At 42.5% G+C, this 21,687-nt stretch overlaps 3 protein-coding genes across 6 annotated transcripts in view; 1 reads left to right on the top strand and 2 right to left on the bottom strand.

The window, feature by feature from the left end:
* Positions 1-809, bottom strand: part of DDX6 (DEAD-box helicase 6) — a 35,987-nt gene extending 35,178 nt beyond the window's left edge. The window contains exon 1 of one of the 3 annotated variants that reach the window (XM_060179931.1): positions 738-809. The gene's annotated coding sequence lies outside the window, so the exon portion shown is untranslated. Of the gene's footprint in view, positions 1-491; positions 630-737 lie in introns of those variants that run through there. The other 2 variants (XM_060179930.1, XM_007523603.3) reach the window with 2 other exon arrangements.
* Positions 1-21,687, bottom strand: part of RPS25 (ribosomal protein S25) — a 303,551-nt gene that overhangs the window by 93,686 nt on the left and 188,178 nt on the right. The window lies entirely within an intron of this gene.
* The window catches only part of CXCR5 (C-X-C motif chemokine receptor 5), an 88,198-nt gene continuing 67,400 nt past the window's right edge, over positions 890-21,687 (top strand). The window contains exons 1-3 of one of the 2 annotated variants that reach the window (XR_009546755.1): positions 890-2,144; positions 6,682-6,867; positions 11,999-12,818. The gene's annotated coding sequence lies outside the window, so the exon portion shown is untranslated. Of the gene's footprint in view, positions 2,145-4,221; positions 5,287-6,681; positions 6,868-11,998 lie in introns of those variants that run through there. The other variant, XR_009546754.1, reaches the window with a different exon arrangement.

The following is a 21,687-nucleotide window of genomic DNA, read 5'->3' as shown; positions in this document are numbered from 1 at the left end:
AGAGCAGGGGCACCGGTTTCCACGGGTAGGAAACAATAGGGACTCCCTGGGCAGTGCCCCAAAGAGGAAAAAACCTCCACTCCGAAGGGCCTGCCTCTCCTCCCCGCCTCGGGGGCTGTCTAATCACCCTCAGGTTGCCGACCTCCAAGGCCTTATTCCAAGCAGCTGTCGGTCGTCTCCAGGACCGAGCCCTCCCGGCGCTACCCCTGCCGCCCCCTATAGGGCCGCCGCGCACCCTCTAACTTCCACCGCCAGCCCCCGAAGTCCCAGCCACCCTCTGGGGTCCCGCGCTTCCTGGTCGCCTACGAGCCCCCCATCCCCATCCCGCTGCCGGACCCGCCACGCACCGCATCCCCGCAGCCCGACGGCTGACGCCCGCCTTCCTGCCCGGCGCCTGGCCGGGCCTGCCCCCCACCCCCACTCACGCGCGTCCAGCGGGGACCCCCCCCGCAAACCGGCTGGCCCCGCTGAGCCCGACCCCACCGCCTCACCCCACTCCCCGCCGCTCGGGCCCGAGTCCTACCACCGAGGCCACTCCCGCTCGGCGCCCTCGGTCCTTTATTGTTGACTCGAAGCTCCCAAAATGGCGGCGGCTCCTTCCTCCTCGGAAACCTCCGCCCGCCCCGCCCCCCGCCCCCCGCGGCCCCACCGCCGGCTTTCCGCCCGCCCCCCGCCGCTCCCGGGGCTGCTGCGCCCCGCCGCCCGCGCCCGTCCGCCCCGCGGCCGGCCCGCCCTACCTCCGCCGCTGCCCGCTCTCATGGCGCCGCCGAAGTCGCCGCCGGGCCGAGCTCTCTCGGCTCGCCCGCCCCCTCCCTCGCTCTCCCCACTCCCCGCCCTTCGTCCCTCCCTCCCGCATGGCGGCGGCCGCAGCTCCTCCTCCGCGTAAGATGGCGAGAGCCTGGGCCGCGCTCGCTGCATCGCGGCCTCTCCTGCTGGGTGGCGGCGGGAGGGAGTCGGGGCGCTGGTTGTTCCGGAGAAGAAAATGGAGGGCCGCTCCAGCAGCCCGCCAGCCCCCCGGGAAAGGCTGAGGAAACGCAGAAAGTGGAAACCGAGTTCCTAGCTGAGGGACGAGAGGGCGGCAGTTCTCCACCGCTGGGGGGGGGGGATGAGGGGGTGACAGCGAGGAAGAGGCCGCCGAGCCCTTGCCCCCCGGGAAATGCAAAGCGGGGGGCAGCCCCTCGAGCGCCCTGCAGATGCCCGCACCCGGGACACGCTCTGAGAACCGAGTCCCGGGCGCGACTCGGGGGTGCGGGGCGCCGACCTGACGTGGCCCGCGGGCGGCAGAGGCTGCAGCAAGGCCCAGAGGGCAGCGTCTGTCCTGGGAGGCGCGGATGGAGTGGCTCCGAGGTGCCAGCACGCACCCTGCGGAGGAGCCGGAAGGAGAGCCGCGGGGGAGGGAGAGAGGAACGCGGCCCCCGAGGACCAGGGGTCGGGGGGAGCATTGGGTGTGTGGGGGGCGGGGGTGCTGTAGGGCCGCTGGACTGAGGGGGTGCGCTAGCCCAGGAGCTAGCTGCATGTGGGGTGACTGGGCCCGGCGACATAGAGGGGCTGCGGTGTGGGCTGACGCAGGCGGAGAGCCCGGTTCTTAAGATCTCCGAGGGCTGTCGTCAAAATAATGGGAGGACGGAGGAGGCCTGGCCTTCCCCTAAGGGAGGGAAGACCGCCGAGGAGGAGTCGATTATAATAGGAAGAGTTCCGTGAGGAAATGAGACCGAGAGTGATTTCAACTCTATAACCAGAATGCTACTTGTGTTTTTTGTTCCATTAAGCACTTTTCATATTCCTAATGGTTCCGTACTTCCTGAACATAGTATAAGTGCTGTCTTGTTCTCAAGAAAGCCAAAAAAAAAAAAAAAAAAAAAGTGAAGCTAGAAAACTATTAGCTCAGTCAACGGGAGATTAAAACCTGAGTCTCACCCAGATGAGACTGAGTATACCAGAAAACAAACGGCAACTGACAGTAGAACTCCGACCCGCAATGTCTGTCTAACTATAAGGCCAGGAAGCCAGACCCCAGCCACTGGGCTGGCGGCCCCAGAACCCGGGAAGACTCGCTCAAGGATTGTCAGCTTCCCTAGTTTTTGCTTCTGCTTCTAACTCGGGACCAATGAGAGGAAGCCAAATATGTTGCTCCAGCCAATCAGGTAAGAGGTCCCCTTCTGGTTAGTCCGCCTCCTGCTTCCTGGGGCCAGCAGTCTCCATTCGGAGCTCACCTGAAAGTCTCCCTTTTTCTGCTGGAGCCTGGGCCAATTTTGTTAGAACCAGAAAAGATGTGATTAAACTGTGAACCTTTGGATCTTCTGGGTTCAATTTTACTACTGATAAGTTCTTTTGGTCCTTTTTCTCCTTAGTTCAAACAGAGTAATAAGAATCATAGGAAATAAAATAACATGGAGAAATAGCATAATGGCCATGCAAAAAAGACTCTCCTGACTGAGCGTCCCAGGTTCAATCCCCAGAACCCACCTGGGTGTGATGTGGAAATATACACTGTTATCTTACAATCTGGTAACCTACTATTAACCACAAATAAAAAATGGAAAAAAATATATACATATATATATATATATATATTAAAAGCAGTAACTAGTGGCCCTGGAGGTGGAGCAGTGGATAAATCATTAAACTCTCAAGCATGAGGTCCAGAGTTCAATGCCCAGCAACACATGTACCAGTGTGATGTCTGGTTCTTTCTCTCCTCCTATCTTTCTCATTAATAAATAAGTAAAATTGTAAAAATAAAATAAAATAAATAAATCCCCAGTATCACCATAAGTCAGAGTTGAATGGTGTTCTGGTGGTAATGATATGATGATAATGATGGCTCAGCCTTGGAGTATATGTTTTGCATAGCTGAGACCCTAGTTCAATTCCTGCACTGACTACAACAGAGCAGAGCTCTGCAATCTCTCTTATGTACTAATACAGAGTGATTATCAATCATTTGACAATAGGTATAGTTTACTTATACTTACAGAATGTATATCATTTTGTTTTAATTAATTTTGTTGTTGACAACCTTTTCAGGTAGAAAAAGAAAGGTAGAGAGGGAAAGATACCATGGCACCAGAAGCTTCCTTGCATGACAAAGCAGGCGCATTACCCAGGTGAACTATCTTGCTGAAACAAAATTTTTATAGTTTTATATATTACATATGTCCATTCCTTTGATCCTCCCCCCTTAGTAAATATTGAGTATAATGGTTCGGGTGATCTGTGACAAATATTGTTTCTAGAGACTGCTATCTCTAGTGAGGTTACTATTAACTGTAGTAAAGTATTTCTCAATATATATTGACTATTTCCACTTTCTTTTAAAGATTTTTTTAATTCCTTTTAAAATTTTTTATTTATTTTCCCTTTTGTTGCCCTTGATTTTTTATTGTTGTTGTAGTTACGTTGTTGTTATTGATGTCATCATTGTTAGATAGGACAGAGAAAAGTGGAGAGGGGGGAAGACAGAGGGGGAGAGAAAGACACCTGCAGACCTGCTTCACCGCCTGTGAAGCAGCTCCCCACCTGTGGGGAGCCTGGGGCTGGAGCAGGGATCCTTACTCTGGTCTTTGAGCTTAACCTGCTGCCCGACGCATTTTCAACTATGACATCAGTTACCTAAAGTGTTATGAGTGATTCTTAGATACTCTTAGAAGATCTGTCAGTAAGCAAGATTTTTTTTCCCCCAAAAAAAAACGGTTCACAAGATAAGTTGAAGTTTTCAGTAGCTCTGTAACAGCTACATGAAAATAAACCTCGGGCTGGGGAGATAGCACAATGGTTATGCAAAGAGACTTTCATGTCTGAGGCTCTAAGGTTCCAGGTTCAATCCCCAAAACCACCATAAGCCAGAGCTGAGCAGTGCTCTTGTCTTTCTCCCTTCTCTCTGTATCTTTTATTAAAAGAAATAAAAATTTTTTAAAAGAAAGAAAAATAAATCTCAATACTGCGTTCTCCCTTCAAATACTTGCTTCCTATCCTCATATTCCTAAATATTGATTTTTCCAGTTTTATTGAGGTAAAATTGAGAAAATTAGAATATATTTGCAGTGCACAAGGTAATACTTGATATAAATATGAAGTTACATGATGAAATGATATGAAATACTGGAGATTATAGTCAAGTTTATGAATGAACACATCTGTTACATCATGCAGTCATTTTTTGTATGTAAGAATGCAAGTTTATGACACATTATTAACTATAGGTATCCTGTTGTTTATTAGGCCCTCAGAACTCATTAGTCTTCTAACTGAAAGCTTGTCCCCTCTGACAAACCTCTTGGTTTGCTCTATCGCTCTACCCCTGGCAAGTACTATTCAGTCATTGTACTTTCTGGATGTGTGTGTGTGTGTGTGTGTGTGTGTGTGTGTGTCTGTCACATGAAAGTGCTTATCATACATTATTTGTCTTTCTCTGCCTAACTTATTTTATATAGCACAGTGTCCTGAAGATTCGTCCTTGTTGCAAATGGCAGAATTTTCTTCTTTTTTGTTTTTCTTTTGTTCATTTTTTGTTTTTCACTTCAGTATTATTTTATTGAGGAAATGTTGATTTATAGGATTGTTATCACAAGGTTACATTTCCCCAAAACTATTCTTATTTTCCTAAAAATAACTAGAAGAAAAAAAAAGACACAGGTTAATTTACACTTGATTGCAATTTTAATTAATTTTGGGGATTGTCAGATCAATCCAAGGACCTCATACTTATAAAGGCATTCACTCTAGCACTCAGAAACATCTCCATTCTTGGTAGCAGTTTTAGTTTGATTTAATATATTTAGAATCTAGAATTCTGTGTTCTTTGAACTTGAATATATACATCTGTTATACTTTCTTAAAAACCTTAATGTTTTCAACATGCTAAAATGGATTTTGTACTTTTTACTTTAATTTTTTTTTTTTTTTAGGAAGCATTATGCTTTTCTTTAAACTCCAGCTCCAAGTAAGAGTGTTCATTACTTTTTCCTGAAAAGTATACCTATACCATATCCTCAATAAAACTATTATATGACATCTGGCTTAGCTTTACAGCACAGTATTTTCCCTCTTCTAGGGTTTTCAATATAGCATTATAGTTTTCCAAAAGAAGATTCAAGATATAAAGTTCTTTTCCAAAAAGCCTGAGCAACATCTGGTAGTCTCTAACCAAACCCAAAGGGTAATGAGACCAAGAACCCTAATGCCATTTTTTTTTTAATTTCTTTATTAGGGGATTAATGGTTTACAGTTGAAAGTAAAATACAATAGTTTGTACATGCATAACATTTCCTAGTTTTCCACGTAACAATTCAACCCTCCCCCCACCCCAGAGTCTTTTACTTTAGTGTAATGCACCAATCTTTTTTTTTTAAACTAAAGCACTGTTCAGTCCTGGCTTATGGTCGTGCTGGGGATTGAATCTGGGGGCCTCTTGCCTCAGGCATGAAAAACAGTTGTATAGCCCATTGTAGATTTTCTTTTCTTTTCTTTCTTTCTTTCTTTCTTTCTTTCTTTCTTTCTTTCTTTCTTCCTTTTGTTTGAGATTTTATTTGTTTATTGATGAGAAAGATAGGAGGAAAGAGAGAAAGAACAAGACATCACTCTGGTACATGTGCTGCCAAGGATTGAACTCAAGACCTCATTCTTCAGAGTCCAGTGCTTTATCCATTGTGCCACCTCCAATGAAAATGATAGATTGTAGATTTTCTAGATCCCCCCGGTATCATTTTCATTGGACTTCTTATTATGTAAAAATTTCATCTTTAGTTTATTCATCTGAAGAAAATGAAGCAGCCTGGGAAGTAGCACAGTGACTAAAGCACTGAGCTGGCAAGCATGCATTCCCAAGTTTAATCTCCAGCATTTCCTATGCCAGGATAATGCTCTGGTGTTCTCTCTCTCTCTCTTAAGTAAATTGATTTTAAAAATAAATATGAAAAATATATATATATGAAAAATAAATAAATAAATAAATATGAAGTGGCCTGGAAGGTTGCGCAATGGAGAAAGCACTGGATTCTCAAGCATGAGGTTCTGAGTTTAGTCCTCATCATTATGTGTACCAAAGCAATGCTCTGGTTTCTCTTTCCGTTCTCTCTCCACTGCACCACCTCCTTTTTTGTTTAATATCTTATTTATTTATTTATTCATAAGAAAGGAGGGCGGTAGCGAAGTGGGTTAACCATAGATGGCACAAAGCAACGACCAGCTCAAGGACCCCAGTTAGAGCCTCCGCCTTCCCACCTGCAGGGGAGTCCCTTCACAAGCAGTGAAGCAGGTCTCCAGGTGTCTATCTTTCTCTTCCCCCTCTCTGTCTTCTCCTCCTCTCTTCATTTCTCTCTGTCCTAACAACGACGACAACAATAATAACTACAACAATAAAAACAAGGGCAACAAAAGGAAAAATAAAAATAAAATTTAAAAGGTAAAAAAAAAAAAAAACAACAAGAGCAACAAAAGGGGAAATAAATAAATATAAAATAATTTTTAAAAAAGTTATTCAGTTATGCTAGGTTTGCCTTCCACAAGGACTAGTTCTACTCATGCCTTGTTCCTCTTTGTCTAACATCCAGTATGACCTAGTATATGATAGGGCTCAGCAAGCGTTTATTGGATGGATTAATGGACATTTTAGCCCCTTATTAAAAAACAACGATCTCCAAAGAACTACATATTATTTTAATCTCTGCTCCTTCATCCTAGGTCTTTCATTTGTTTCCCATCCAATTCATCACCAAGACCTGTGGATTCAACCTCAAAAAGTATTTGCTCCGGGGTCGGTGGTAGTGCAGCGGGTTTAAGTGCACGTGGAGCGAAGCACAAGGACCAGCTTAAGAATCCCGGTTTGAGCCCCTGGGTCGCTTCACAGGCGGTAAATTAGATCCGCAGGTGTCTGTCTTTCTTTCCCCCTGTATTCCTCTCCTTTCTTCATTTCTCTCTGTCCTATCCAACAACAACATCAACAACAACAACAATAACTACAACAATAAACAAAAGGAAAATAAATATAAAGTCTTCTTTAAAAAAAAAGTATTTGCTCTGTCCGTCCTATTACTCTACTACCTCTACCACCACCCAGATAGAATCATCTTTCACTGACCTGCTTAACTGCTGTAGTGCCCTAACCTGAATTCCTTTTTTTTTTTTACTTCCCTTTGCCTTATTCTCATCTACCATCTACACAATATTTTGATAGTTTTTTTTTAATTTTTTAATTTTATTTATTCCCTTTTGTTGCCCTTGTTGTTTTATTGTTGTAGTTATTATTGTTGTTGTCATCGTTGTTGGATAGGACAGAGAGAAATGGAGAGAGGAGGGGAAGACAGAAAGGAGGAGAGAAAGACAGACACCTGCAGACCTGCTTCACCGCCTGTGAAGTGACTCCCCTGCAGGTGGGGAGCCCGGGTTAGAACCGGGATCCTTATGCTGGTCCTTGTGCTTTTCGCCACCTGCGCTTAACCCGCTGCGCTACAGCCCGACTCCCTTTTGATAGTTTTTAAGTGTAAACAAGAGCACCATGCAGAGTGCTGACTTAGTGTAGTGGCTGTGCACATAGATTCTGAGACAGAAGAGCTTCAGGTTCAAACCCCAGTTTCACCCCTCTAGTAAAACAAACAAACAAACAAAATACACCATGTTCAGTCCATGGTTCACTTTGTGCTCTCCCTCCCCTTAGTCCTTTGTTTTGGTGAAATACACCATGTCCAGTCCTTGTTTTACTTTGTGCTCTCCCTCTTGACTTTTTTTTTTTTTTTTTTTTTTAACTAGAGTACCACTTACATCTGGCTATTGGCAATGCCAGGAATCAAGTCTTGGGGCCTCCTGTGTGCAAGTCCCATTTGCTGCCACTGCATAGCTCCCTACCCCCAATTTGATATTGTTGAATCAGCTAAACTCTTTCCCACCTCTGGACCTTAACTGTTCCCCTCTTCTCTGTAGCAGTCTTCTTTAGTCTCCAATTAAATGTCATTCCTCAAAGACCTTATACCCTTTCTGCCCCAACCACCAGTGAATCCTATCCTTCCTCCATCTCTCTCTCTCTCTCTCTCTCTCTCTCTCTCCTCGCCTCCAGGGTTCACTGGGGCTCTGTGCCAGCACTACTGCTCCTAGCAGCCACTCTTCTTCCTTCCTTCCTTCCTTCCTCCCTTCCTTCCTTCCTTCCTTCCTTTTTTTATTGACTAGAACGGAGAGAAATTGAGAGGGGAGTGAGAGAGAGAGAGGGAGAGAGAGAGAGAGAGACCTGCAGACCTGCTTCACTGCTTGTGAAATGACCCCTCTGCAGGTGGGAAACTAGGGCCTCGAACCAGGATCCTTAAGCGGGTCCTTGCACTTGGTACTATGCGTGCTTCACCCAGTGTGTCACTGCCCTCCCCCCCAACCCTATTCTCTATCATAGGATTTGTTTTGTTTTCTTTATAATCCTTTGCATAGTTTTATTTGTTAACTTGCTTATTGTTTTCCTGCCCTCTTAGAATATGAACATTCAGCTTTGTCATGCATGGCACCCCAAGGTTCAAACCTTCTTCCCCCACCCCCTAACCCCTGCATTGAAGGAAGCTTTGTTGTTGTGGACTCTTTCACTGCTGTCTGTCTGTTTATCAAAGAAGGAAGGAAAGAAGGGAGAAAGAAGAATTTAAGCACCCTGAGGGTAGAGATTGCATTTATTACGTCTCTGTTGTATCCCAAGGTCATCCCAATCCCTGGAGCAAGGAGTACACTAGACAAGCATTTACTAGAGAATATTTAAAGGTGCCCCTTTACTATCTTTAGTTGCAAACCATCTATCTAGCTCTTCTGATACCTTCCTGTTAACTTACTAGTGAGCGTAAAAATCCATAGACCAAAGACAGCCTTCCCTAAACTTTGTTATGCCCCTAGAATCCATTCCTTACATTACCAAGGAGGGAGGGGACTGTCTAGACTTCATCACTCCCAGTCTAGGAAACAGCTCTCACTAGTCTCAATGATCTTTTTATTGTTAAAGCCAGTAGCATATGCAGCCTATCTCAGCCAACTAGACCTTTCCACAACCACATTTCCTCAATTTTGTTCTGTAGATCACTAGTCCCTTGAGCTGCTCTGGTGAAAAAGAGTCTTCATATTCTTCCTCTCAGACACTTTAGTAGGACCATATGCTTCAAGTCTATAGTATTTTTAAATATTGCAGTTAATTAATTTGTCTAATTAGTTGATGTCTGCCTTTCCTGAGGGAGGTAAATTCTTTTTTTTTAAAGATTTTTTAAATATTTATTTATTCCCTTTTGTTGTCCTTGTTGTTTTATTGTTGTAGTTATTATTGTTGTTTTTTATGTCGTCGTCGTTGTTGGATAGGACAGAGAACTGGAGAGAGGAGGGGAAGACAGAGAGGGGTAAAGATAGACGCCTGCAGACCTGCTTCACCACTTGGGAAGCGACTCCCTGGCAGGTGGAGATCCAGGGGCTTGAATCGGGATCCTTACGCTGGTCCTTGCGCTTTGCGCACCTGCACTTAACCCACTGGGCTACTGCCCAACTCCCAGAAAGTAAATTCTTTTAAAAAATATTTATTGATTTATTCCCTTTTGTTGCCCTTGTTGTTATATTGTTGCAGTTATTATTGTTGTCGTTGTTAAGACAGAGAGAAATGGAGAGAGGAGAGGAAGACAGAGAGGGGGAGAGAAAATTAGACACCTGCAGACCTGCTTCACCGCTTGTGAAGCGACTCTCCTGCAGGTGGGGAGCCGGGGGCTGGAACCGGGATCCCTAAGCCTATCCTTGCGCATCATGCCACGTGCACTTAACGTGCTGTGCTACCGCCCGACTCCCAGAAAGTAAATTCTTTTTGTTTTTATAAATTTTTTATATTTATTTATTTATTCCCTTTAGTTGGCCTTGTTTTATTGTTGTAGTTATTATCTATATCGTTGTTGTTGGATAGGATAGAGAGAAATGGAGCGAGAAGGAGAGAGAAAGATAGATACCTGCAGACCTGCTTCACCGCTTGTGAAGCAACTCCCCTGCTGGTGGGGAGTTGGGGGCTTGAACCGGGATCCTTCCGCCAGTCCTTGCGCTTTGCTCCACCTGCACTTAACCTGATGCGCTACCGCCTGACTCCTAGAAAGTAAATTCTTACGGGCAGGAATCCTTTCTGTTTTGTTAGGTAATACCTATATAATTCAAATACATGAAAGATATTTGTTAAGCAGAATGATGAATGAATGAGGAACAAATGAATATATTTCCGTCTAGGATCATCATGTGAATTAAAATATTAAATGTAAAATCCCAGGCCAGAGAGATAGTTTACCAGGTAGGGGAAGTGCCTTACCATGAACCTGGTTCATGCTCTGGCACCCACATGGGAGGTACCATGGCAGCAGGAGAAACTCAGTAGTGTCTCTTCTCTGTTTCTCTATCTGAATGAAAAAGTAGCCAGAGTGGTGAAATTGTATTTGTGCAAAGCCTTAATTACACACACACACACACACACACACACACACACACACACACACACTCCTATTTGAAAGAAATATATCTAGACCTGCTTGGTGCAATATTTTCTAAACTTCTTTTGTTCACAGTTCTCTTTGTTATCTCACACTCCCAGTAGACTACTACCAGAGCACTGCTCAACTCTAGCTTAATGGTGGTACTGGGGTCAGAACCTGGGAGTTTTGGTGTCTCAGGCTAGAGGAAAGTTTTTCTTTTCTTTTTTTTTTTTTATACCAGAGCACTGCTCAGCTCTGGTGGTACTGGAGGATTGAACCTGGGACTTGAGAGCCGCAGGCATGAAGGTCTCTTTGCATAACCATTACGCGATACCCCCATCCCCATACTCTTTATTAATATTTTAAGATTTATTTATTTATGAGTGAGAAGGGAGGGAGGAGACAGAACCAAAGTACCACTCTGGTGCATGTGATGCTGAGTATAGAACTTAGGACCTTGGGAGTTGGGCAGTAGCACAGCGGGTTAAGCGCAGGAGGCGCAAAGCACAAGGACTGGCATAAGGATCCCCGTTCGAGCCCCTGGCTCCCCACCTGCAGGGGAGTCGCTTCACAGGCGGTAAAGTAGGTCTGCAGGTGTCTGTCTTTCTCTCCCTCTCTCTGTCTTCCTCTCTTCTCTCTGTCCTATCCAACAACAACGACATCAATAATAACTACAACAATAAAACAACAAGGGCAACAAAATGGAATATAAATAAATAAATATTTAAAAAAAAAAAAAAAGAACTTCGGAACTTATGCTTGAGAATTCAACTCTATCCACTGCGCCACCTCTTGGGCTTCAGTCATAATATCGTGTCATAAGGGCTGGTAAAGAGGAAGTAGCTAGATTACCCAGAAGAGTCAGCAAGAGGGGAACATAACCTGGCACAGGAACCCAAGGAAGTTGTGGTGAGAAGAAACAATAAACAGGAGACTGCTCAAATGTCTGCTCAATACACAGATACCCAGAGTCCCTGGCTCCAAGCAACTGGACAGCTGCTCTCTCTCTGCCCTCATTCCCTCAGAGATGTGGAGGTCTATTTTCCAGAGTAGGAAAAACAGTTACGACCTGAAAATACTTCCTTTGGGTGTTTATCAGAGAACTAGCCTGGCAATATCAGTAACATGCCCAGATGATAAGCAACCCACCCACACAGAGAGACCACCAAGAATCACAAGGTATCTGGGGAAAATCCTTACTTGAAGAAGGGGCCAAATCAAACAGAAAAAAACATACATATTTAGTCAAGAGTTCATTCCCCAGCTCCACTATAATTCTGAGAAGCAGTGTTCTGGCTTTAAAATTAAATAGATTAAGGAATGAGAGACAACTCACATATTAAGAGTACGGGCTGTGTGTGTGTGTGTGTGTGTGTGTGTGAGAGAGAGAGAGACCCTGGGTTTGAGCCCCTGTATCACATGGTAACACCTTATACATCACTGGAGGGAGCTCCATGAATGGTGAAGTAGTGTTGTGGTGTCTCTCCTTTTTGTATCTTTCGTTTCCTCTCTCTTTTAGAAAAAAATGCTTGGTTTAAAACCTGCTCTCTCAGGGCCTGGTGGTGACTCACTCAGTTGAGCACATACATTACAATGCTCAAGGACCAGGATTCAAGCCCCCAATTCCCACCTGCAGGAGGAAGCTTCATAAGTGCTGCAGGTATCTTTTTCTCTCCCTCTATTTCTCCCTCTTCTCTCTAGAATTTTCTCTGTCTTTATCCAAAACAAAAAAAGAAAATAATGGGGCCGGGTGGTGGCACATCTGGTTGAGTGCACATGCTACAATGCACAAGGACTCAGGTTTGAGCCCCCTGTCCCCACCCGCAGGGTGAAAGCTTTACAAGTGGTGAAGCACTGTTGCATCTCTCTCTCTCCCTCTCTATCACCCACTTCCCTCTTGATTTCTGGCTGACTCTTAACTAATTAATAAACAAAGATAATTAAAAAAAAAGAGAAGCAAAGAATGAGCACCAGGAGCAGTGAGTTTGTTGTATAGGCACTGAGGTCCAGAAATAAATGAAATAAAATAAAATATATGAAAGAAAGAATGAATGCATGAATAAAATAAACCTGAGCAGGGTAGGGGAAATTTTTGTGATATAATAAAAAGAACATAGTTTAGATTTCAAAATATTTTGCAACAGTGCTTTAGATAGCTTTTTCCTGGCAATTTGAGGGTAAATTACCAAAATGATACCAATTATTTCCTCAAACAAGGATATTCCTCTACCTAGCAACACAATCACTAAAACTAACATTAAAATAATAATAATAATAAAACTAACAAGTTAATACTGACACATGACTGTCGTCTAATGCACAGACCCCAGTTAAATTTCTCTGATTGTCCCAAATCCTGTCCTTTTATTATCATTTGAGTCTAATTATTATTATTATTTTTTTTTAAAAGTACTTTTTAAATTTTATTTTATATTTATTTATTTATTCCCTTTTGTTGCCCTTGTTTTATTGTTGTAGTGAGTCTAATTTTTTAATATAAACTTCTTTCATAAAAATACAAAAATTAAAATATATCAATTCCCTCACAGAAATAAAAGAAGCTTTCAAATAATAAAAGCAGTGTGCTCTGAAAAGAAACATTCAGGGACTGGTGACACAGCTCAGTGATAAAGCACGTGCTTCACATGTATGAGGTTCTGGGTCTAATCCTCAGCAGTTACACCACCATCCCCAAAAAGAAAAGAAAAGAGCAGAAAAGAAGTCATAAACAAGAACTCATATAAATTAAAAACTTTAATAGATATGCTTTCACAAACTCTTAAAGATAGTTTGTTTACTTTTGGGTTCTTTGTTTTTGCAAGTTCATTTGTTTCAGTTCTCTAGATTCCACATATGAATAAAACCATCAGGCAGTTGTCTTTTACTTCCTTTGCTAAGCATAATCACCTCCAATTCCATCTATTTAAAAATGGCTGGTGGTCCGGGAGGTGGCACAGTGATAAAGCTTTGGGCTCTCAAGCATAAGGTCCTGAGTTCGATCCCCAGCAGCACATGTGCCAGAGTGATGTATGGTTCTTTCTCTCTCCTCCTATCTTTCTCATAAATAAATAAAATCTTTAAAAATAAAAATGTCTGGGGCATACATATATATGATTTTTTATTTCTTTTTTTAATCTATTTATTAGATAGAGATAGTCAGAAGTGGAGAGGGAAGGGGGTGACAGAGAGGGAGAGAGACAGAGAGACACCTGCAGCCCTGCTTCACCACTCGTGAAGCTTTCCCCCTGCAGGTGGGGATCTGGGGCTCGAACCTCGGTGCTTGTGCATTGTAACATGTGTACTCAGCCAGGTGTACCACCCACCTGGCCCATGATTTTTTTTTTTTAAGTTTTCACCAGAAACTTTGCAAGATAAAGTTGGGGAAATCTTACAAAAGGACAATGAAAGAAAAATAAGTTTGGGATGAGGGAGATAGCACTGTGGTTATGCAAAAAGACTTTCCAGGAGGACAAGCCTTGGCGCACAGGGTTAAGCGCACATAGTACAAAGCACAAGGACCAGCTCCCCACCTGCAGTGGTGGTGATGGGGGGGGAGTGTCACTTCACAAGTGGTGAAGCAGGTCTGTAGGTGTGCCTCTCCCTCTGTATCTCCCCTCTCCCCTCTCAATTTCTCTCTGTCCTATGCAAAAAATAGATAAAATAAATAAATAAATAAATAAAAGGCGGCAGGAGCAGTGGACTCATAGTGTAGGCACTGAGTCCCAGCAATAACCCTGAAGGCAAAAAAGAAAAAAACAAAAAACGGGGCTATGGGCACATAGCACACAAAAAACGGGGCTATGGGCACAGTAGCGCACAGCACTGGGTTAAGCGCATATTAGTACAAAGTGCAAGGACCAGCGCAAGGATCCCGGTTCCAGCCCCCAGCTCCCAGGAGAGTAGCCCACTCTCCCGGGAGAGTAGCTTCTTCACTGGGTGGTGAAGCAGTTCTGCAGGTGTCTGTCTTTCTCTCCCCGTTTTTTTTTAATTTTTACCAGAGCACTGTTCAGCTCTGGCTTATGGCGGTGCAGTCTCTCCACCTCTGTGTGTCTCCTCTCCTCTCTCGATTTCTCTGTCCTATTCAACAACAATATTAACAACAAGAGCAACAAAATGGGGATAATGGCCTCGTAGTGGATTCATAGTGCAGGCACTAAGCCCCAGCAATAACCCTGGAGGTAACAAACAAACAAACTTTCCTGCTTAAGGCTTTAGGGTCTCAGGTCCCAGGTTCAACTCCCTATATTACCATAAACCAGGGTTGAACTGTGCTCTGGTCAAAGTAAATAGATAAGTTTAGACTGGGAGATCTAGTATCTAAAAATACAAGAGCTCAAGAGAAAGAGAACAAAAAATTTGACCAAGAGGAAAACACTTAGTGAATAATTAAAGAACAGGGGCCAGGTGGTGGCGCTCATATAACCATGTGTGAGGAACCAGGTTCAAGTTCCTGGTTTCCACCTGCAGGGGGGATATTTCACAGGTGAAACTCTATTTCTCTCTATTTCCATCAGGAAAAATAACAATAGCAAAAACAGTCACTGGGAGCAGTGGACTTGTGCACCTCTGCAGGCGCTGAACCTTAATAGTAACCCTGGTGGCAAAAATAAGTAATAGTGGTGGTAGTGATGATGATGATTGGCTGGGGGAATAAATAACTCAGCTGGCAGAACATCATCCTTTTGTGCCTGAAGTCCTTGGTTTGATCCCTGGCTCCATATGTACTAGAGTAGTACTTATCTTTCTCTCCTCATTGCCTGATGTGAAAGTCTCTATTATGTGTAATAAATAAAATAAATATTTAATAATAATAGAACATTCCCCAGCATGGAAGGATATGAGTTTTCATATATTTCACAAAGTGTCATCACACTGAATGAAAATAGATCTCCAAGGGACAGCATCAAGTTTATCAGAAAGTCAGGAATAAAGAGTTTACAGGAAAAACAAAAACAAAAATGAATCTAAAATAAGCCACATAGAAAGGCTTTGAACTCAAATTGCCTTTGGACTTACTATTAATTCTCCTATTCCTGACTTACTGGCATGCCTCAATGCTGTGCCTTGAGGGTCTATTTTCATTCACTGAGCCAGCTCTGTGAGTACAGTATATGGAAATGAAAATTCTGGAGAATGTACTTTTATTATTCATTTATCATTTATTTCCTCCCATCTGGAAGCCAGTAGGTATTGAAGGATGCCTGTAAAGAATTAAAGGGAAGATGATTTACCTCTGATAGTCCCCAAATGTGTCTTTTTTTTTTAATATTTATTTTTATTTATTCCCTTTTGTTGCCCTTGTTTTATTGTTGTAGTTATTATTGTTGTCATTGTTGTTGGATAGGACAGAGAGAAATGGAGAGGGGAGGGGGAAGACAGAGAGAGGGAGAGAAAGATAGACACCTGCAGACCTGTTTCACCACTTGTGAAGCTACTCCCCTGCAGGTGGGGAGCCAGGGGCTTGAACCAGGATCCTTATGCGGGTCCTTGTGCTTAGCGCCACCTGCGCTTAACCCGCTGCGCTACAGCCCGACTCCCTCCAAATGTGTCTTATATGAAATATAAGAGAACATTTTTTTAATATAGTGTCAGAGCTCAACTCGGGCTCACACAGTTGAGGTAAGCAGTCTACTGCTGAAACACCTCCCAGGCTCGAAAAAAGAAAGACATTTTGAGCATGTGAGACCTCCAAGTATTTATTTCCCATACTTCCCAAATGTGTTCAATTTAGGAAGCTACTAAGGGGTATGGTTCATCAAAATAGAAGGTCAACTCAGAAGGAGGAAAACATGAAGTGAGAAATTGCAACACAGAAAAAGTAGAGAAGTTTCACATGGTCCGGGAGGTGTTGCAGTAAATAAAACATCGGACTTTCTTTTTCTTTTTTTAATTAATTAATTAATCAATTAATTTAAAAAAGGAGAAATTAACAAAACAGTAGGATAGGAGGGGTACAACTCCACACAATTCTCACCACCAGATCTCTATACCCCATCCCCTCCCCTGATAGCTTTCCTATTATGTATCCCTCTGGGAGTATGGAACGAGGGTCGTTGTGGATTGCAGAAGGTGGAAGGTCTGGCTTCTGTAGTTGCTTCCCCGCTGAACATGGGCGTTAATTGGTTGATCCATACTCCCAGTTTGCCTCTCTCTTTCCCTAGTAGGGTAGGGCTCTAGGGAAGCAGAGCTCCAGGACACATTGGTAGGGTTGTCTGTCCAGGGAGGTCTGGTCAGCATCATGCTGGCATCTGGAACCTGGTGGCTGAAAAGAGAGTTAATGTACAAAGCCAAACAAATTGTTGAACCATTATCCATTATGGACCTGAAGGCTGGAATAGTGCAGATGAAGTGTTGGGGGTACTCACTGTAGACTACTGTGTACTTCTGCTTTCAGGTATATATTTTGCCCTAGTTTATCGATACGTGTGAACATTTGCTCTATCTCAGGGGACCTGGTCTATATCTAGGTTTTGGGACTTTGTTAGCAAGTGAACCACCTGGAATGGAATTAGAGAATACTATGAAAGAACAGTCTCACCCGAGTAATGAAGCTGAAGGGTTGTCATTCCACACCTGAAGTCTCTGGACACAGTCTGAAGGGAAGCATGCTGGGGTGACACTCGTTGCGTTGATTAGGTTGCGATCGGCGGATGCAATATTATTTGATATGAATTGAGAGAAGCATGCAGGAAAGTGCCCCCCACCCTAAGGTTCCAGGACTGAGGGAAATGCAGGCTCTATAGTGGAAATGTGAGGTTCCTGCTGTCTTAGCATTCAAGAAGACAATGGATAGTTATTGTTACCATCACTTTATTTGGTAATTGGGTTAATTTTGAAAGGTAAAACATTGGACTTTCAAGCGTGGGGACTGGAGTTCAATCCCTGGCAGCACATGTACCAGAGTGATGTCTGGTTCTTTCTGTCTCTCCTCCTATCTTTTTCACGAAAAAAAAAAAAATTCAGAGTTGTGTTGAAACACAGTCCTAGGAAGACAACTTCCTGTTGTACCAGGGCCGTAACAGCTAGTCCAGCAAAGAATCCTGCAGAGTTGATTCCAAAAATGGAAGCAAGAGAATATCCAAAGCACTTAATGTGGCAAGTGAGAATTTTGTAGTTAGGGAATTGGGGGCTGAATTAATAAGTACACATAAAACTAAGCATTCAAACAAAAAAGGTAACTTAAATTCAAGGAAACCAAGTATTTTATAAGAAAGGAAAAGTAACTACAGTGCACTGTGTAACTCACTTATGATAAGCTTTTACTTAGTAACTTGACTATAACACCTTAATAACCCAAGTTATTATCACGTGGGGGAATGAAGAGTAAAACATTCATCTTACAATGGTAGTGGTATATGTGAGAGAGACTACTGCTGTTTTTTTTTTTTTTTTAAATAAGTCTTATAGACTCTTTAAATATAAACCAAAATGAGAAAGAGAATAAAGAAGAAAGGAAGGAGAACCCTCTTCCCTTCTGATAAAGTTTCTAAATTGCTATGAACTGATAGTATTGCTACTGCTTACATTGTATCATACCTTTTTGCCTTTACATTTTGGGGGGGAAATGCTCAAATTGAAACTTAAAAAAAAAAACTTTCTGAAAACTTATTTTTAGGATCTTTGCTTTAGAACCTTTGTCTTGAGTTAAGTGATGCTCTAGGGACTCTCTCTCTCTCATAAAAATAACAATAAGTAGAAAATCTGCCCTTGGGCAGTCTTGGCCTCTACTGCTTGGAGTCCTTCACTAAGTATTGGAAACTACTTTTTTCTTATTTTTTATTATCTTTTATTTATTTATTTATTTATTGGATGGAGACAGCCAGAAATTGAGAGGAGTTAGAGAGGGAGAGAGACAGAAAAACACCTGCAGTCCTGCTTCACCACTCACAAAGCTTTCCCCCTCCAGGTGGGGACCAGTGGCTTGAACCTGGTTCCTTGTGCACTGTAGCATGTGTGCTCAACCAGGTGCGCCACCACCCAAACCCTATATTGGAAACTTCTGATGTACTGGCTGACCTCCACAAATCTCTTTCCTATGGACTCAGGAAGCTTTGAATATTTAGACCCCATGATATCTCTTGCTCAAAGCATACTTTTTCCTCTTTTGAGTTTATGGATGGTTCCTCTTACTTTGTTTATTATTAGATAGAGACAGAGAGAAACTGAGAGGGGAGGGGAGACAGAGAGGGAAAGAGAAAGAAAGATACCTGCAGCCCTGCTTCATCACTCAAGAACTTGAACTCAGATCCTTGTGCACTATAATGTGAGCACTTAGCCAGATGTACCGCTGCCTGACTCCCTCTTTCTCCTCTTGTATATACTATTTTAACGTGTTTGGTTATTTGGAAAACAATGTAGTATCACAAAGCAAAATAAAAGCCCTCTAAATTAAGGAATGTGAGATCTGAGCTGAAGTTCTTTTTCTACTTACAATTAAGTACAGATATTGAGTATAGTCAATCTGTGAAACCAGTAATATTCTCTCAAAAGTGTTGATGTGAAGTTCTTATCTGCCAGAACTCTTTTTAGGTGCAAAAGTAAAAGCTCAAACTAATTTAAACATGACAAAAATGTAAGGAAAAAGTGATGTTATTAGATGGGTGTAGGAACTCAGGATTCAGATACTCAAATGACTCGTCAATGCCACATTTTCTTCTGTTTGCATTAAGGTAGATTTCACAACAGATCCTTTCCTTATCACTGTAACAAAAATCCTAGGACAAATTCTGATGGGCCCAGTTTGGGTCATCTGCCCACTCATGAACCAGTCATTGACAATGGAGATGGAATATTCTGATTGACCTGAGGGCTGTGACTGACATAAAACAATACCAACTGTAAAGTCAGATGACATATTTATTTATTTATTTATTTGCCTCCAGGGTTATTGCTGGGATTCACTGCTTGCACTACAAATCCACTGCTCCTGGAGGCCATTTTTCCCTTTTGTTGCCCTTGTTGTTTTATCATCGTCGTCGTCGTTATTGTTGATGTCGTTGTTGGACAGGACAGAGAGAAATGGAGAGAGGAGGGGAAGACAGAGAGGAGAGAGAAAGACAGACACCTGCAGACCTGCTTCACCACTTTTGAAGCAACTCCCTGCATGTGGGGAATGGGGACTGGGATCCTTACGCTGGTCCTTGCACTTTGAGCCATGTGGACTTAACCCACTGCGCTACCACCAGTCCTATCTTTATACAGTGAAGGAAATTGAACGCCTGGTCTCACACATAATCTATAATGCTGAGGCACCTCTCTGGCCCATTTAAAAAAATGTTGGGGTACATGGTAGGGAACATACATTACTATTCACCCCCAGGCTTCTGTTTTCCACCTGGGGGTGGGGGTGAGTGTCAAGCTTCATGAGATGTGGAGCAGTGCTGCAGATTTCTCTCTTTCCTTCCTCTCTCTGTCCCTCTAACCCTCTCTCCATATATATATTTCTCCACACATATTTCTCAATGTCTCTATCTGAGATAACAAAGGGCCACCAGCAGTGGTGAAATCTTTTTCTCTGAGCCCCAGAGAAAACTCTGGTGGCAAAAAATGTTTTAATTAGTTAATTTAAAAATATGTTTGTATATATGCATGAGAGTAAGAGCAAACAATGCACCACTACACCATCCATGGAGTTCTTGTACTTATTAAGTGTTAAGACTCATTACATAACTGTTTCCCACACTGTATTTTCTATTAAATTATCTTTCCACTAGAACACAATTCCTGTTAAATCATCAGCTACCTGGGAACTTTGGGAAAAAGTCATTCTAGATAGTTAAGTTAAACACTCTGTAAAAAGAATTAATGAAGTACTAATTTTTTAAACATATATAATTCTTTCCAAGCAGACACTATTGATAATAATAGCTATAAAAGACCTGGCAGACTTATATGCCTGAGGAACAAATGTCTCAAAATAATTCTGCACTTCTAAATGTTCTGTGTAGGCTTTTGATAGTTTTTCCTGGTACTTTCCTTACTATAGACTCAAGAGTAAGGCTTTTAGGGTAGAGCTTATTTATTAGGCTCTCTTCCATCATTCTGGTACTGTTTCTTTTTCTTTTCTTCTTTTTTTTCTCTCTTTCTTTCTTTTTTTTTTTTGCCTCCAGGTTTATCACTGGGGCTCAGTGCCAGCACTATGAATCCACTGTTCCTGGTGGCCATTTTTTCCATTTTATTGGACAGGAAAGAGAGAAACTGAGAGGGGAGGGGGCAAATAGAGGGGTCGAGTGGTGGTGCTCCTGGTTGAGTACACCTGTTACAATGTGCAAGAACCCAGGTTCAAACCTGTACCCATCTGCAAAGGGAAAATATTATTTATTTATACAGTAAGGTTTGAGTAATAATTAAGATTTAAGTTCCACTGTCAAAGACAGAATATTGAATTGGTTTGGTTAGTTAAAGTAGGGCAGTTTTTATGTTTTCATGTTAAGCTTGCTTGGCCAGAACTTGCTACTCTAAAAATATACTCACTGTATTCACATATAGTATGTAAACACATTCCTCATTATAGATCTGGACTTTACCTTTTGAGTTCTCTTTTGCAGTTTCCTCATTAGTTTGGTGTGTGTCACCGGGACTCACCCTTGTTAGCACAAAACACAAGCAAGTACTTTTTAAACAAATGTTTAAATTGATTAATTATTTATTATTGGATTGAGACAGAGAGAAATTTAGAGGGAGGGGGAGATAGAGAAAGAAACAGAGAGACACTTGCAGCCCTGCTTCATCACTCGTAAAGCTTTTCCCCTGAAGGTGGAGACCAAGGGCTTGAACCTGGGTCCTTGTGCAATATAATATGTGCGCTTAACCAGGTGTGCCAACACCTGGCCCCCATCAAATACTTAACACATGTATTTTCATACTGACCACGTTTGCCATAAAAGATGTAATTTTACAAGTGTTTATTTATTTATGAGAGATAGAAAACCAAATCATCAGTATGACACATAATGGGATCAAATGCAGGCTGTAATGCTTGCAAGTCCTGTGCTCTCCCTCCATGCTATCTCCCCAGCTACAAATATTATATTAATCCATCATCTCACAAGCAACTCTGAGATTCACCTACTGCTTCAGGGAATTCCAGAAACTTCTGATTACAGAGTGAAATCTACTCCACAGTTGATCTTTATCACATCCCATCAGGAATGTCACCATACTTCCTGCAGTCCTGCAGTGTGTGTCATGACATCTTTTCCCCAGTCTTGACTATATTAGGTATAGAGGGAAAGAAGATGAG

Source organism: Erinaceus europaeus, chromosome 20, assembly GCF_950295315.1.
Source record: "Erinaceus europaeus chromosome 20, mEriEur2.1, whole genome shotgun sequence".
NCBI lineage: Eukaryota > Metazoa > Chordata > Mammalia > Eulipotyphla > Erinaceidae > Erinaceus > Erinaceus europaeus.
The sequence above is the reverse complement of the archived record's forward strand: the minus strand, read 5'-3'. Positions and strand labels throughout refer to the sequence as shown.